The 14,681-nt window shown below is 47.5% G+C and overlaps 1 protein-coding gene across 6 annotated transcripts in view; it reads left to right on the top strand.

Moving 5' to 3' along the window:
* The window catches only part of ATF7IP (activating transcription factor 7 interacting protein), an 813,149-nt gene that overhangs the window by 469,270 nt on the left and 329,198 nt on the right, over positions 1–14,681 (top strand). The gene's annotated exons all lie outside the window — the stretch shown is intronic.

Here is a 14,681-nt window from a genome sequence, read left to right as displayed (position 1 = left end):
AATTTAATCCTTGCATCCACTGGGAGCCAGTAAAGAGATTTCAGAGCTGGAGAGATACGATCCCAGGGCTTGAGGCCAAGAACAAGTCTCGCAGTCCTGTTCTGGATTAGTTGCAGAGGGCGGAGAGTAGAGGCAGGTAGATTTAGAAAGAGGCTGTTAAAATAGTCCAAGCTAGAGAGAACCAGAGCTTGAGATACCATGAGCTTCTGAGGGAAGGAGAGGAAAGGCAGAGTACCTCTGAGGAGGTGCAGTCGGAAATTTGACTTTTTAGAGACCTCAGAGATTTGGGCGGAGAAGGAAAGGGTGGAGTCAAAGATGACCCTGAGGTTCTTAGCCTCGCAGGTGGGGGTAGGAGGAGGAGCTTCATTCGGTTTTCGCCATCCGCTGAGCTGGAGTGCGGTTATCGGCTCAGTGCGAGTTCCCTTGTGCTGTTGATCCGGGTTATGGGTTTTGTTTGTTGTTGCAGTGTGGTGAAGTACGTCCGGATTGCTGTGCAGGGAAGTGGTTGTGTGCGTTTCTGTACGAGAAGTGTTTGGGGAAAGTTGACGTTTTAGAGTTGGGTAGCAAGTTTTTTCTTAGCTCTTTGTCTCTGCGTTTCCTTGCTCCACATCTATGATTATCATGTGTGTTTGGTATTGTAGTTTGTCTGCCTAGTTGGCAGGTATGATGAGGGTGGCATTTTCCTCTCTATTACTTTAGTGCTTTGTGTACCTCGCTTGAGCAGGTGTGTTCCCCCTCCTTGGAGTTGGCGATGTTTAGGTTAGAGGCTTCTGGTCCCTCTGTGCCTATTCCCTCTGGGGTCCTAACCTACCTATGTGTCCTCTGTGGCATAGCGGTATGTGGACATGGCGTGTGTCACAAAGAGTCACATTTTGAGTAGTTTTCTGAATTGAAGATGAATGATCCCTTGTGTTGCATATGTTTTTTCGTAGCCAATTCCAGGTTATTGGTGCCAGGTGAGAGAAAGGTGATCCTCCAAAATTTTTTTTGTTGTTTGGGTTTGGTTCTAGGCGTATGTCGTTGCTTGATCGGAGTGGTTTTGTTGGGTGGTAGATGTTTATTTTCTCTTTTGGGAACTCTGCTCCTTTGCCGTGGATTGCTCTGTGCTTTAAGCATATTGAGAGCTTTATTCCAGGTTTCATTGGTAGCCAGTGTAGCAGTTTTAGTGCTGCAGTAATGTGTTCTCTTCATGGTAGTTTGAACTGGAGTCGGGCCCCAACATTTTGGATGCACTGGAGTTTGACACTTGTTCTGACATTCCTAGGTATAGGCTGTTGGCGTACTCTACTCTGGAAATGGGTGCGATGATGGTGATTGTTTTGTGGGTGAAAGAGTAATGGTAGGATCCTTTCTTCTGCGTGTAGGAGTAAGAAACATGTCGAAGGGATTGTGTCCTCCGACGTAGTCCCTATCTTTGATATACGTTTCCAGCTTGCTGGCCTCGGAAATTTTTTCTCTGTGGAGGGCGCTGCGCGTCGACGTCTGCCGAGTCGATGTCCCTCGACGGCCACCGTATCGGCGCCGACGTCACCATGCCCATAAGACACGCGCTGCGTCCGTTGCTCAGTTCCGTTTTTCCGCGCTTCGTGGGGCCTCGGAACATCGTTGCTCAGTTCATTCAGGTTTATCTAAATCTATTTTGACGAATATTCCTTATCGTTCTCGATGGCTTCTTCATCAGAACCAACGACGCCGCAATCCGGCTTCAAGAAATGTCGAGACTGCGGTAAAAAAATGTCAATAACGGATCCACACAGGGTCTGTTTATGGTGCTTGGGGTCCGAGCACCATTGTTCGGAGTGTGGGGACTGCATGTCCATGACGGCGAAAGCCTTGAAGGAGCGAAAGGGGAGCTCGAGAGAGTTAAGTCAGCCAAAACCTCCTCGAAGGTTTTGTCGGCCGAGTCATTCGTCTCCTCGCCGTCAAACACTCCCATTCTAGATCTCGAAGCAGCTCCCACCATTCGTCGAGATCTAGACACTCAAAAAAGAGACGTCGAAGGTCCCATTCCTCGTAGTCTTCTGTGTCCCCAGAAAGAGTTTCCTGTCCCACCAAAAACAGTTCTCAAACTGAGTGGGAGGAATTCAGAAAGAAAATGTTAAGCGTCTTCGAGAACGCGACCTCGACCCCCTGGAAGACAGCGGAGGGTGAAACCCCGGTTGAAAAACCCAAAAAATCAAAACGCAGTGAGTCGCAGCACCCGGCGAAACATTCCACCCGAGAGCGCCATGAGCCATCGGGTAAGAAGGCACCATCTTCGACGCCGTCGTCGAGGGTTCCTTCGCCGTCGTCGAAGATTCCCTCGTCGCACGGGTCGGCGCCGTTGTCGAAGGGTTCCTCGACGCATCGGTCACTCGACGCCGATGAAAGAGAGGACCAAGGCTCCACAGCCAACGGTGTTTTCAAGGGCCTCCGGCACGACACCGAGACCGTCGTCGATGCCCTCGAGTAGGATCCCGATCCTCTCGAATTCTTCGAGGCCCCTTCCAGTTTTTTCGACGCCATTTTCCGCGCCTTCGAGGCCGGTTACATCGGCGTCGACGACTTCGAGATTTTCTCGTCCAATAATGAGTTTGGCTCCTTCAGCCCTAGAGATGGGCCTTACTCCATTTCAGAAATCAGAATACCCTGGTTTGTCTTCAATTTATGAAGAAAGAGCAGACTCTGACCAAGAAACTTTTGGTTTACAGAGATCCTCACTGCCTGCTGCAGAGGATTTCACCTCTGAAGAAAGGAGGCTGAAGGAACTACAGGACTCACTTCATGAGGCCAGTGGACTTGACACTTCCCAAGAAGTGGAATTTGTAAAGCCAGACCCAGGGGAACATGCCGAACACCATATAGAACCCTGATGGCAAGAATAATTGAGTTTATGGGTTGGTCTGCGCCTTCACCTGTTTTCCAACAGGATGATCTAACGGATATATTGGACAAAGGCCCACAGGAGGACCCGGTGGTCCCCTTCCATGCAGCCCTACAAAGAAAAATTGCATCCAATTGGGAGACTCCCGAAGTCATCCCAGCAGTCAATAAAAGACTGTCGATAAAGTATAGGGTAGCGGCTGCTGACCCTGAATACCTGTCAAAACACCCGACCCCAGAGAGCCTGGTGGTTCAAGCGGCAACTTCATCCAGCAGTAGGACTGCTTACCCTACTGTCCCACAGGACAGGGATGACAAGAGGTATGACTCTATGGCAAAGAAAGTCTTCTCTGCCCGTAGTATGGCGTTGAAGTACATCAACGCCACCTGTACGCTCGCCAGGTTCAGTCACACATTATGGGAGTGTGCTTCATCAGCGGCTGACTGCATACCCGATGGAGAGGAGAATGAAGCCTTCCTTAACATCATTCAAGATGGCAAAGATGCCATGTGCGAGTCTCGTCAAACTGGCATCGATTCCGCTGACAGTATCAGCAGGGCCATGGCGGCTAGTACAACAATCCGCAGGCATGCGTGGTTGCGAAAGTCTGGCTTTGCTCCAGATGTAAAGGCCAGACTTTTGAATATGCCCTTTGACGGCTCTTCGTTATTTGGAAAAAAGGCTGATGACAGTCTGGAAAAGTTAGACTTCTAAAGCAGCAGCAAAATCCTTAGGAGCTGCTATCCGCCAAACTCCTTTTCGCCCCTCAGGAACCTCTGGGAGAGGAAAGTCCTTTCGCTATTATTCCGCATTCGGAAAAGGCAGAGGACAGCCGGCTCAAAGAGGCCAAAAAAGATCCACCCGAGGTGGACTGGTCAAAGGTACTAAGACCGCAGCAGCAGCAGGTGCCTCTTTACCCTCGGCATCTGCATCAGCCACCCCCAAACCACTCTGAGGCCTTTGCACACAAGACACCTGTAGGGGGCTGGTTAACTCACCATCTGACGGAATGGCAGGCTATAACGTCAGATGCTTGGGCGTTGGAGACAGTTGCCCAAGGTTACTGCCTACCCTTTCTACACATCCCTCAGTCATCCACCGGGGAACATCTCCCAAAAAGTTCCAGATCCGCTCCTCTTGCAGGAAATTATGGACCTGCTAGAGAAAGGTGCCATAGAACCGGTACCTGTAGCGGACAGGAACAAGGGCTGGTACTCCCCCCTACTTTCTCATACCAAAGAAGGACGGAGGACTGAGACCCATCCTGGACTTAAGAGAATTGAACAAGTCCCTCAGGAAGGACAAGTTCAAAATGGTAACTCTCTCTCAGATCCTTCAGGCCCTCGTGCTCCAGGACTGGCTGGTATCTCTGGACCTTCAGGATGTTTATTTCCATGTGCCAATCCATCTCAAGCACAGGAAATACCTGAGGTTCGCAATTGGCAACTCTCATTATCAATTTCGAGTTCTGCCATTTGGGCTGACCTCCGCCCCGAGGGTCTTCGCCAAGCTGATGTCGGTAGTGGCGGCGAGTCTAAGGAGGGAAGGGATCCACGTCTATCCCTACCTGGACGATTGGCTGATCAGGGCCGTATCTTCGGAACAGGCCCGGACCCAGCTAGATTATGTCTGCCTCTTCCTTCACAGACTGGGCTTCTCCCTCAATTTAAAGAAGTCACAGATGATACCATCTCAGAGACTCCAGTTCATCGGAGCGGTCCTGGACACTTCCCTGGGAAAAGCCTCGCCACCAGAGGTGAGGGCTCAAGATATTCTACAGATGGTCACCAAGTTTCAAAATGCCCACGCCTCCCACCCTTCAGCTTTTTGAGGTTGCTAGGCCTCATGGCATCCTGCATCTTCCTTGTGCCAGAGGCTCGCCTGAGAATGAGATCTCTTCAGTGGGTACTGAGAAGTCAGTGGTCACAATTCTCAGGGAGAATGACAGATCTCCTCCGGATTCCGGACAAGGTAGCCCACGACCTTCAGTGGTGGGCCTATTCAGAGAACATCTTGAAAGGAGAACTGTTTTGGCAACCATGGCCGGAGATAACAGTAGTCACAGATGCGTCGCTCACAGGGTGGGGAGCCCATGCCAACGACCTGACCGTCAGCGGTCGTTGGTCTCCATCGGAGTCCAGACTACATATCAACCTATTAGAGCTGAGAGCGATCAGACTAGCGCTGAAAGCTTTCCTGCCATCAGTACAGGGGCGAAATGTCCTGATAATGACGGACAACACAGTGGCCATGCACTACCTCAACAAAAGAGGAGGCGTAGGATCACTACCACTGTGCAGAGAGGCAATGCAGCTCTGGTTTTGGGCAATTCGGGAAGGAATCTCTCTATCGACAGTCCATCTAGCCAGAGAGAAGAATTTGACCGCGGACGCTCTGAGCAGGCAGAGCACAGTCTCCCACGAATGGGAGCTAGCTCAGGAAGTCCTTCAAGAGATCTTCGCCCTTTGGGGAACCCCTCAGGTGGATCTGTTCGCCACAAGCACCAACAAGAAGTGCGATCTGTTCTGTTCGAGGGAATTTCCCCCGAGAGGAGCTCTGGAAGACGCGTTCGTAGTGGACTGGGAGTTTCCACTCCTACGCGTTTCCACCAATCCCTGTTATTCCTCAAATGATCAGGAGGTTGAGAAGATTCCGGAAAACCATGATCCTAATTGCCCCGGACTGGGCCAGGAGAACGTGGTACCCGGACCTTCTAGATATGTCCATCTGTCCTCCAATCCGTCTTCCACTCAAAAAGAATCTTCTCTCGCAGAAGGGAGGTCAGGTTCTCCATCCAGATATCAGAACCCTCAACCTTCACACTTGGCTTCTGAAAGGTTGAGGTACAAGGATTGGGATCTCCCTGATGACGTCATGGAGGTGTTGCTTTCGGCCAGAAGACCAGCAACAAAGTCTTTATACTGCTGCCGTTGGAACAAGTTTTGCATCTGTGAAGGGAAGAGAATATCAACCCTTTTTCATGCGATACACCAACGGTGCTATCGTTTCTACTCTACTTGGCAAACTCAGGCCTTCAAGTTGGCACTGTAAAAGGCTATCTCGCAGCGCTTTCTATCTTCAAGCGCACTGCGGAGGAACCATCGTATTTCAAAATTCCTCTAGTGGTACAATTTCTCAAGGGTCTGACTAATGTTTACCCTCCAAAACCATTCCAGGTTCCATTATGGGACTTAAATTTAGTCTTAAACTTCTTAATGGGCACTCCATTCGAGCCACTTCACTCTTGCGCATTAAGATTTCTCGCACTTAAAACTGTCCTACTTGTAGCACTAACATCGGCTAGAAGGGTGAGTGAGCTACAAGCTTTCTCCTGTAAACCCCCACGTACAATCTTCCACAAGGACAAGGTTGTCCTCCAGGTGAAGCCTAATTTTCTCCCAAACGTGGTTTCTGAATTCCATATTACTCAGAAAATTACCTTGCCTTCATTCTACCCTCCTCCCCATCCGGGGAAAGAGGAGGAAAGGCTATACAGGCTGGACCCTAGGCAAGCTCTCAGCTTTTACAACAGCAGAATGGCTAGAATCAGGCGTGCAGACCAGCTGTTTGTAGGATACTCAGGTCACAAGTTGGGACTACCCATAACAAAACAAACCATCTCCAGGTGGATTATCTTGGCCATCCTGGAATGTTATAGACTAGCAGGGAAAGAGCCACCCCAAAACCTCAGGGCTCATTCAACCAGGGGTATCGCAGCTTCTTCGGCTCTCCAGAGAGGGGTACAGGTCCGGGACATATGTGCGGCTGCCACATGGTCGTCCACACATACATTCACAAAATTTTACAATCTGGATTCCTCCACTGCTCAAGAGACCAGATTTGGCAAAGCCGTATTACACTCGGTCCATCCCTAAAGGGATATATAACACTATCACTCCCTCCTCCAATTACATACCACTGCTATGGGAGTCTATCAAAGATAGGGAATACGTCGGAGGACACAATCCCTTCGAAGAACAAGTTACTTTCTTACCTGGTAACGTTCTTTCGACGTGATGTTCCTCCGACGTATTCCTTATCGCCCCTCCCATCCATCCCCGCATTGATAACTTCCCTTGTGGTTGCAGCTTTCGCTCCTTCAAGGTTACTAACCAATTCAGGCATGTCTTTCTTATACTACAAAACGTAACTGAGCAACGGACGCAGTGCGTGTCTATTTATGGGCATGGTGACGTCGGCGCCGATACGGTGGCCGTCGAGGGACATCGACTCGGCTGACGTTGACGCGCAGCGCCCTCTACAGAGAACAAATTTCCGAGGCCAGCAAGCTGGAAACGTATATCAAAGATGGGGAATACGTCGGAGGAACATACCGTCGAAAGAACGTTACCAGGTAAGAAAGTAACTTGTTCTTCTTGATTATAGTGTTTACTCATGGTTTAAGTGTTAGTTCGTTGTCCATCAAAACTCCCAGGTTCTTTACTATTGTTGATGGAGCTGGCACTGTACCAAGTTCTGTTAGCCATGGGATATAGTGATTGTTTGCTCCGCTGATGTAGTTTCATTGTGTTAAGTTGTTTGGCTAGTGATTTATGTGTTTGTGGTTTCTTCGTCAAACCAGATGTTGAAAGTCACCAAGGATTATCAGGTGTTACTGTTCAATGGCTTTTGGGTAAGCATTATCGCAGTCCAACTCGTGTGGGACTACACAACACTTATCTCTTGGTATTATGTAACCCACCTTTTAATATAGGCCTGTACTACACAAGTTGGTAGTGTGACTGAGCAGCCAGGCTTATCTTAAGAGGGGTAATGTGAGCTGTAGAGCTCTAAAATTAAATCGCAAAATACAGGTATCCAATTAAACACTTACACACTTAGTTAAGTGTAAATATTTATTTAATTATATACAAATATATTTAAAGCATTCTTTAAAAAGCAGTAACATTAATCCCAAGTTGGGATTCAATTGAAAAGGTGAGTAATTGTTCAAGTTACACAATTTCCAGCATCAAGGGTGACATCATTTGAGGTCTGTAGAACGGTTATTTTGTATCACCTTTGCAATATTGAGTTATTAAGGAGGGAAAGGTTGGGGTTGGAGTTAGGGTTAGATGAGTAGATTCTCCCAAAGGGATGCAGGCAGTCTTGTATACCAGTATTCAGTGTCACACAATTAAAACCTGTAAGGGAACAAGCACTGCCAAAACCAATGGGTTCAGAAAGGGGCCTTTAGGGAGCCAAAACAGCCAAAGTCAATGGGCAAAGTCAAAATTCTGATGCTCTTCTTATTAGAAAAATATTATTACATAGTCGGTGTTCAAATGGAAATCACAGCAACTCAAGCTCGAGTCCCCTTCAAGAAGCACAAGCTGAAAGGCCAGTGCAAGTGAGTTGAGGTCAACTCAGAGTAGAGTTAAATAGCACTCCCAAAGGTAGGAAGCACTCCAAATGGTAAAAAGATATTCTTCCCCAAGCCCCACAGTAACTTTGAACTGAAGTTGCTCCAGGTGGATGCCTTCTGGATGCAATGCAGCAGACCCTTGTTCATGGTGATGAAAGGGAGGGAGTCTAGCAGGCTCCTGCGCCAGCAATCGAAAGAGGTACTCTGTTGCAATTGATTTCCCTCGATTCAGCGACTGTGTTGTTGGTGCCTTTTTCTCAGCGCCAAAGAACGAACTGCTCCGGGTAGAAGTTTGTTGATCCCTCGGTCCTAGACTCTGGACGCATATTTCCTGCTTCTGTAGGGTCCTCTGGATGCCCACTAAGACAATGCACTCACAGAGGGTCGAGGTCCCCCGGGTATTAGGATTCTGCAGCCTTGGTAAGTCGCAGCAATAGTGTCTCTTGAGTCTAGTTGGTCCCACCAGCTAAAGTAGGAAGCCCTCCCGTATGGGTCTTCCTTGTTGATTTGAAAACTGTGTCAGCACAGCGGCAGGGCTTCACCAGTCCTTTTGTGGTCCAGGAGGATGCTGCTGGCGTCTTCTCTCGTCTTCTGCTTCGGATGTTGTCCTCCAGTGGTCGACTCTGCTTCTAGTCCCAAAAACCTCACTTTTTATGCAAGTTCCCATTCATTCACAGCCCTAGGCTGTCCATCACAAAGCAGGATGGCTGTCCCTCAGGACAGCCAGCCGACAACAGGAAGTGGTTTCACTCGGGCACACCTAGAGACAAAGGACAGGGAACTTTTGAGACCCTCCCTCACTTCCTGCCTTTCCAGACACACTGGAGCCTAGGTGGGCTTTATGGCTGAAACCCGCCAAAGGCAAAACACACAAAGGCCTCAAACCTGATTCAAACAGAGTAAAAGCCCAGAAGAAACTGACAAGAAATGGCAAAAAATGAAGACCGGGCCATTTTGCGAAAATGGTCACCCTTGGGTGCAGCACTGCAGCCGAGTTATCACCCTGCACATACATGTCAGTAAGTAGTAAAAAAAAAAAAAACTGCCACAAGCCATTTCATTGCGTTAGTGTGACAAAATGTTAAAGGAGTTAATATGCAACACCCAGCACGCTCCATAGGGTGGTGTGTGCTGGAAGCATAAAGTAAAGGTAAGTAAGACTAGGGTCATTTTACTATTCTTGGGAACAATAGTTCACCCAAGAAAATGTAGTTAAACATTAAGTGAAGTCCAAGGGACTTCTCAGTGGCACTGCACAAAAAGGTGCTGTCTGACGCAATGCAAAAAACAGTTGCCTATGGAGTTAACAGCCTCCATAAAACAGTAAAACACAGAAAATCTTAGGAAAAAACACACGTGAGTGATAAAAAAAGTCCCACTCACTATGGAGTTGAAATTTAAAAGTCTGGAGTCAAGCAAAAGAGCTGGGCATCTCTAAGGTAATAGGGAATTGGCACAGAAATGAAAATTCTCCCGAACAACGGCAAAGTTGGTGATTGCTTCCGTGAACGCATCCAAGAAGGTTGGATTGTATGTCCGTCTGTATACCAGAATGAATTTAAAGTTTGTTTTGGGGTTTGTTGATGGGTGAAGGATTAGGGATTCAGTTTTTGATGCTTAATGGGTCCTTCAGTGTTCCTTGTATGCTATTGCCAGTCCTCCTCCTCTTTAGTTTTTCCTGTTTGCTTGTGAGCACTTGAAGTTGTCAGGGAGCAGTTATAGCGTGTGATTTTGTAATTGTCATCTAGCCATGTTTCAGTTATGAATAAGATGTCAATACCTCTGTCGTACAGGAGGCTGTAGATCTCTGTGGCATGTTTGGAAATTTACCTAGCGTTGATTGGATTGCAATGTATCTTTTTGATGTGGTTAGTTTTGTTTTTTTTAAATCCTCATTTTGTTTTGCGGATGTTTAGTTGGAGTGCTTCTGTGTTTGCAGATTGATTGGGGTTCCGTGGAGACTGCTTTGTCGTTGAGGCGGTCTGTTTGATAGTTGGGTTGATCAATTCTACAGCTTCATCAACTTTTGTGTTTTGATGAGGTTGTTGGCGGTGCCCTTGTGTTTTTGTGTTATATACGGATTAAGGGCGTTGGTATGGTACCTTTTTCTCTTCTTGGAGTCCAATAGGTTGTAAGCATGTTTAGACATGTTGGTGGCGTTTAAGTGTCGTGGTTCTGCAGTTGTTGGGAGGTACGGGTAAGGTATAGGGATTTTTCTCCTATGATGTTTGTTCTATTGGTTGTAGTGTTTGTTGCGGTGCATTCTGTATTCGTGGGGGCTTCTACTGGAGGAGGGTGAGGGTATGGTGGATACGTTCAGATTTATCCTTGTTCGGATTCTTTTTGGTCGACTGCCTTCCAAGCCAAAAGCCTCGCCTTTTATTCAGTTCCCTCCCATTAATTCCAGCCCAGCTGTCAGTCACCCAGCAGGGTGGCTGTCCTTGCCGTACAATCAGTTGGCCAATCAATTGAGCGTGCATTTGGGTCTCCTAGGAGACTAAGCACAGGGAGTTTCGGCACCTCCCTTACTTCCTGCCTACCCCAGACACCCTGGAGCCATACGCGGGCTTCACTCGTGAATCCCACCAAAGGCAAAGCAAACAATGGGACCAAACCTGGTTTGGCGCGCAGAGTAAATCTCAAGAAGGACCTTTCCACAAAGAAATGGCGAAAAAAGACCAGGGCATTTTGACAGAAATGGCACCCTTGGGTGCTTTACTGCAGTTGCGAACGCAGCCCGTGATAAATGCACACCACGGTAGTTAAAATGATACCACTGCCACCAGCCATTCAGTGAGGAAGGTTAACATAAAAATGTTACATGAGAAACTAGGTAACCCCTCCAGCCCCCTATTGTAAGATAGTGTGTACTGGGTCTAGAAAGTTACAAATGTAAGTAGTCAATTTCACTTCACTGCTCTTGGAAACGGTAGTCTATCCAAGAGATGGTATTTAAACCTTTGGGGAATCTGAAAGACTTCCCTGTGCCACTGCACTGAAGGTGCTGTGTGACACAATATAAAAGATGATGCCTATGGAGTATGTCAGACTCCACAACCAAAAGAAACCGTTCACAATCACATTAAAATACATGAGAGAGTGGTGAAAAGGTTCTCACTCTCCAGGTAAAACAAAAAAAAAAAAATCAAGTCCTTAAAATCCAGCAAAGTTGCTGGGGGTCTGTCTCTAAGGTGGAGGGAATTAGCACATTTCTGAGAATTCTCCCTAACACGCGTTGGAAGGGGTAGCACAGATAGGTATGGGAAGTTGATTCTGGGTTTGTGGTTAACTTTGCCAGTGACCTCGCTATAGTTACTAGCTTTCAGTGATTGCTGGGTGTTCCTGGGTAACGGGAGGGCCTAGAATTCAATGACGGCAGGCAATGATAGAATACACCTAGATTTGAGATAGCTAGATAAGGGGAGAAAAATACCTAGGCTTCAGTGAAATAACCAAACTTGTTCCTGCACTGCCAAAATGCAGCTTTGACCTTAAAGGGGAAGATTATCCTCCAGCATCATGCTTGTAGGTAAATCCGCCACTTAAAGGTAAACAATTGGCAGAATTACCACAGCAGAATTCTACCGGCATCCCCATGGAGTCCTATGGACTGCAAAAATGTAGATTGGACACTACCCTACCACCACTACTAATCCCCTTGGGCTTTTATATTGGTTTTGACTTTTTAGAAAAATACTATCTGGATTTTTATTTTTAGTTCCTCATGGAAATCGGATTAATGCTTCTCTTATGCACACTTAGATTTGTCTGAGACCCTTAGAAGAAACTGTAACAAGTGTAAAAGTGAAACCGGTGTGACTATATTGTTTTGGGGTCTTGTGAACCTGCTTAGATTTGCATGCTATTCTAGTAGTTGGCTCAGTGTATTGCATAGTTTTTCAAAAACTGAGTCAATTGGGACCTATCTGACGCATACATGGACCCACAGTCCTTCACGCATCGACGCCCTCGGATGTTTTGTTTTCTGCAATTGGTTGGCAGCAACTTTGTGACGGAGAAAAACTTTAACTTGAGAAAGCAATTTTCGGTGCCGAGCGGTAGACCTCGATTAGAAGCCTCAGCATCGATGCGTACAGCAAGAAGAATGGGGGAACATTTTTTGTTGCAAATTCAATTTCTATTAAAGTTTTAGTTCGGACTAGCATAATGCTGAATAAACACTCTGCGTCTTTTACATCACTGACCTATGAGAACCATAAAAAACAAAGTAAAAATCATGCTTATAATCAAATCAAAAACGTCACTGCTGTCAGCATTATCTTCCACTGGACCTCTGAAGGTCCAACCCCCTTCCTCCCCCCCCACACTCTGTAGAGACATCATATTAACAGGGATCTTAAAAAAAGCAGCCTAGCAAGGACTTTTCACAAAGACCATCAATTTTTGTGCAAGGTCTTACATAGTCTATGGGTGTCATTAAAACCTGGGGTGTGTGGGGGGAGGCAATCCTTTCAGGAAAGCCATCCTTCCAACTGGATTCTCACACTCAGGCTGGAAGACAAAGGGCTGCAGAATTTTGGACTCCTCCCTCACTTCTTGCCTTCACAGACACTTTGGAGCTGGGCGGGGAGTTCACAGGACTCCTGCCGAACATGAAAAAAAATCCCACAAAGGAAATACCCGCCCTTGAGGTCAGGGGAAGGAACAAGAAAGGGCAAGGAACACTAAAATGGCAAAAAAAAGTATTTTTTGTCATCAGGGTTCCTTGTCTTTTTTTCCTTCCCCTGACCTCCAGGGCGGGAATTTCCTTTGTGTTTTATTTATTTATTTTCATCTTCGGCAGGAGACCTTTGGACTCCCCGCCCAGTGTCTGTGGAGGCAGAAAGTGAGGGAGCAGTACACAACTCTGCAGGCTGTGGAAACGGCCTGCGGTAAAGGTGCATCAAATTAATAAAAAGGTTCACTGCAACCAGCCATTAAAGGCAAGTAGGTCCTTGTAGCATAAATGTTACAATTAAAATGAGTAAGGGGGGGTGCTCTGTATCTCCCCAGCACTCCACATAAGGTGGGCGTGCTGGTCTCACCTAATAAAATGTAAAAGGAATCCAAAGATCCTTTCTATCCTTGGGTACTGTAGTTCTCACAAGGTTAGGCAGAGAAAGTTAAAAAGGGGAGCCCCTAGGGCAACCCAGCAACAATAGGCACTTATTGCCAAACAGTTGTCAAAGAGGATAACTTTTAAAAGACAGTATGGAGAGTCTTAAAAATGACACCCATAAAAAGAGTATATAAGATTCTGTGAGTGTGGAAAAAGGAAAAATAATCAACCAGTAAAAGCAAAAAGTTCTGAGGTTGACACATTACTTTGAAAATCTTACGTAACAGCCCCCAAGATGTCTAGTTCCAGGGATTACTCTGGGGCACCCCCTTTTTCTAACCTAGTTCTGGCTTCACCGGCAGTGCAAGCTATACTACTACGCCCCGTCCCCTTTCCTCCATATTTATGGGACATTCCTCCGTCCTGTGGGACGGGACCGGAGCACTTTGTAAAAGCATCCAAAATTTTGCAAACATTTTTGTCCTTCCTCTCTTTCTACACGGGGCACGGCACTCGGCCATAGCCCTGCCCATCTCGGCTCTGCATCGCCCATTAGTCCTTTTCTCCGCTCGTTCGGGACTGGACGCAATTGCATCGCGGAAGATTTTCTTCCTTTTTTCCTCCTCTCTGGCTCTCGCTAGCGATCGTGTACTAGTCTGTCTCTAGTTCAAACTAGACTTTCCAGATTGTTTGTCTCATCGACGCTTCGCAAGGGTGGATCCCCATCCTCTTTGTTTAGAGTGTTTGGGTCCGGACCACCGTTGGGACTCATGTGTTTATTGCGATTCCCTTTCGGTCCAGGCACTTCAACGTCGATTGGAGCGGTGGGAGGGGGTGTTTCGACGTACCCCTCCTTCGCATTTTCAATCTTTCATCGAGAAGAAGAAATGCCCGGTAAGCTCTTTACTTTTCAGAGCACCCTGGCCGGGAGACACCTTTCTAGACCGCTCCATCACCGGGGATTGCCCCGAGGTGCCTTCTGGGCCTTAATTCTACCGGAGTTTGCTCCGAGGGTCTCCGTAAGGGGCCTGTGGATACCTGAGTATGCTCTGAGGCCCCTCCTGTGGGGCCTGCTTGTAGACCTAGTTCTACTGAGTCTTCGGGTACCGCAGCTCGCTCTGAGGCCTCTTTATCGGCTTCCCTCAAAAGTACCGGGGTGCGCCCCGAGGCCTTGGTTGGGCTTGGTGTTACCGAATGCATGTTGGAGGCCCGCGCTAGTAAGGCTGTGACCGGACCTGGGTCCGAGGTCCCTTGTACAGAGGCTAAGGCAACCAACATTTCTGAGAGGCCTGACAAGGCCTTATCGGTTAAAGCTGTTTCTCACCCTTCCCGCTCTTGTGGCGACACCACAACTGTTGAGGGGGCAAGGAGTGAAAGTTCCTCCTTTACCGGCA

Source organism: Ambystoma mexicanum, chromosome 3p (assembly GCF_040938575.1).
Source record: "Ambystoma mexicanum isolate Mex_15411 chromosome 3p, UKY_AmexF1_1, whole genome shotgun sequence".
NCBI lineage: Eukaryota > Metazoa > Chordata > Amphibia > Caudata > Ambystomatidae > Ambystoma > Ambystoma mexicanum.
This window is presented reverse-complemented; position numbering and strand designations above follow the sequence as displayed.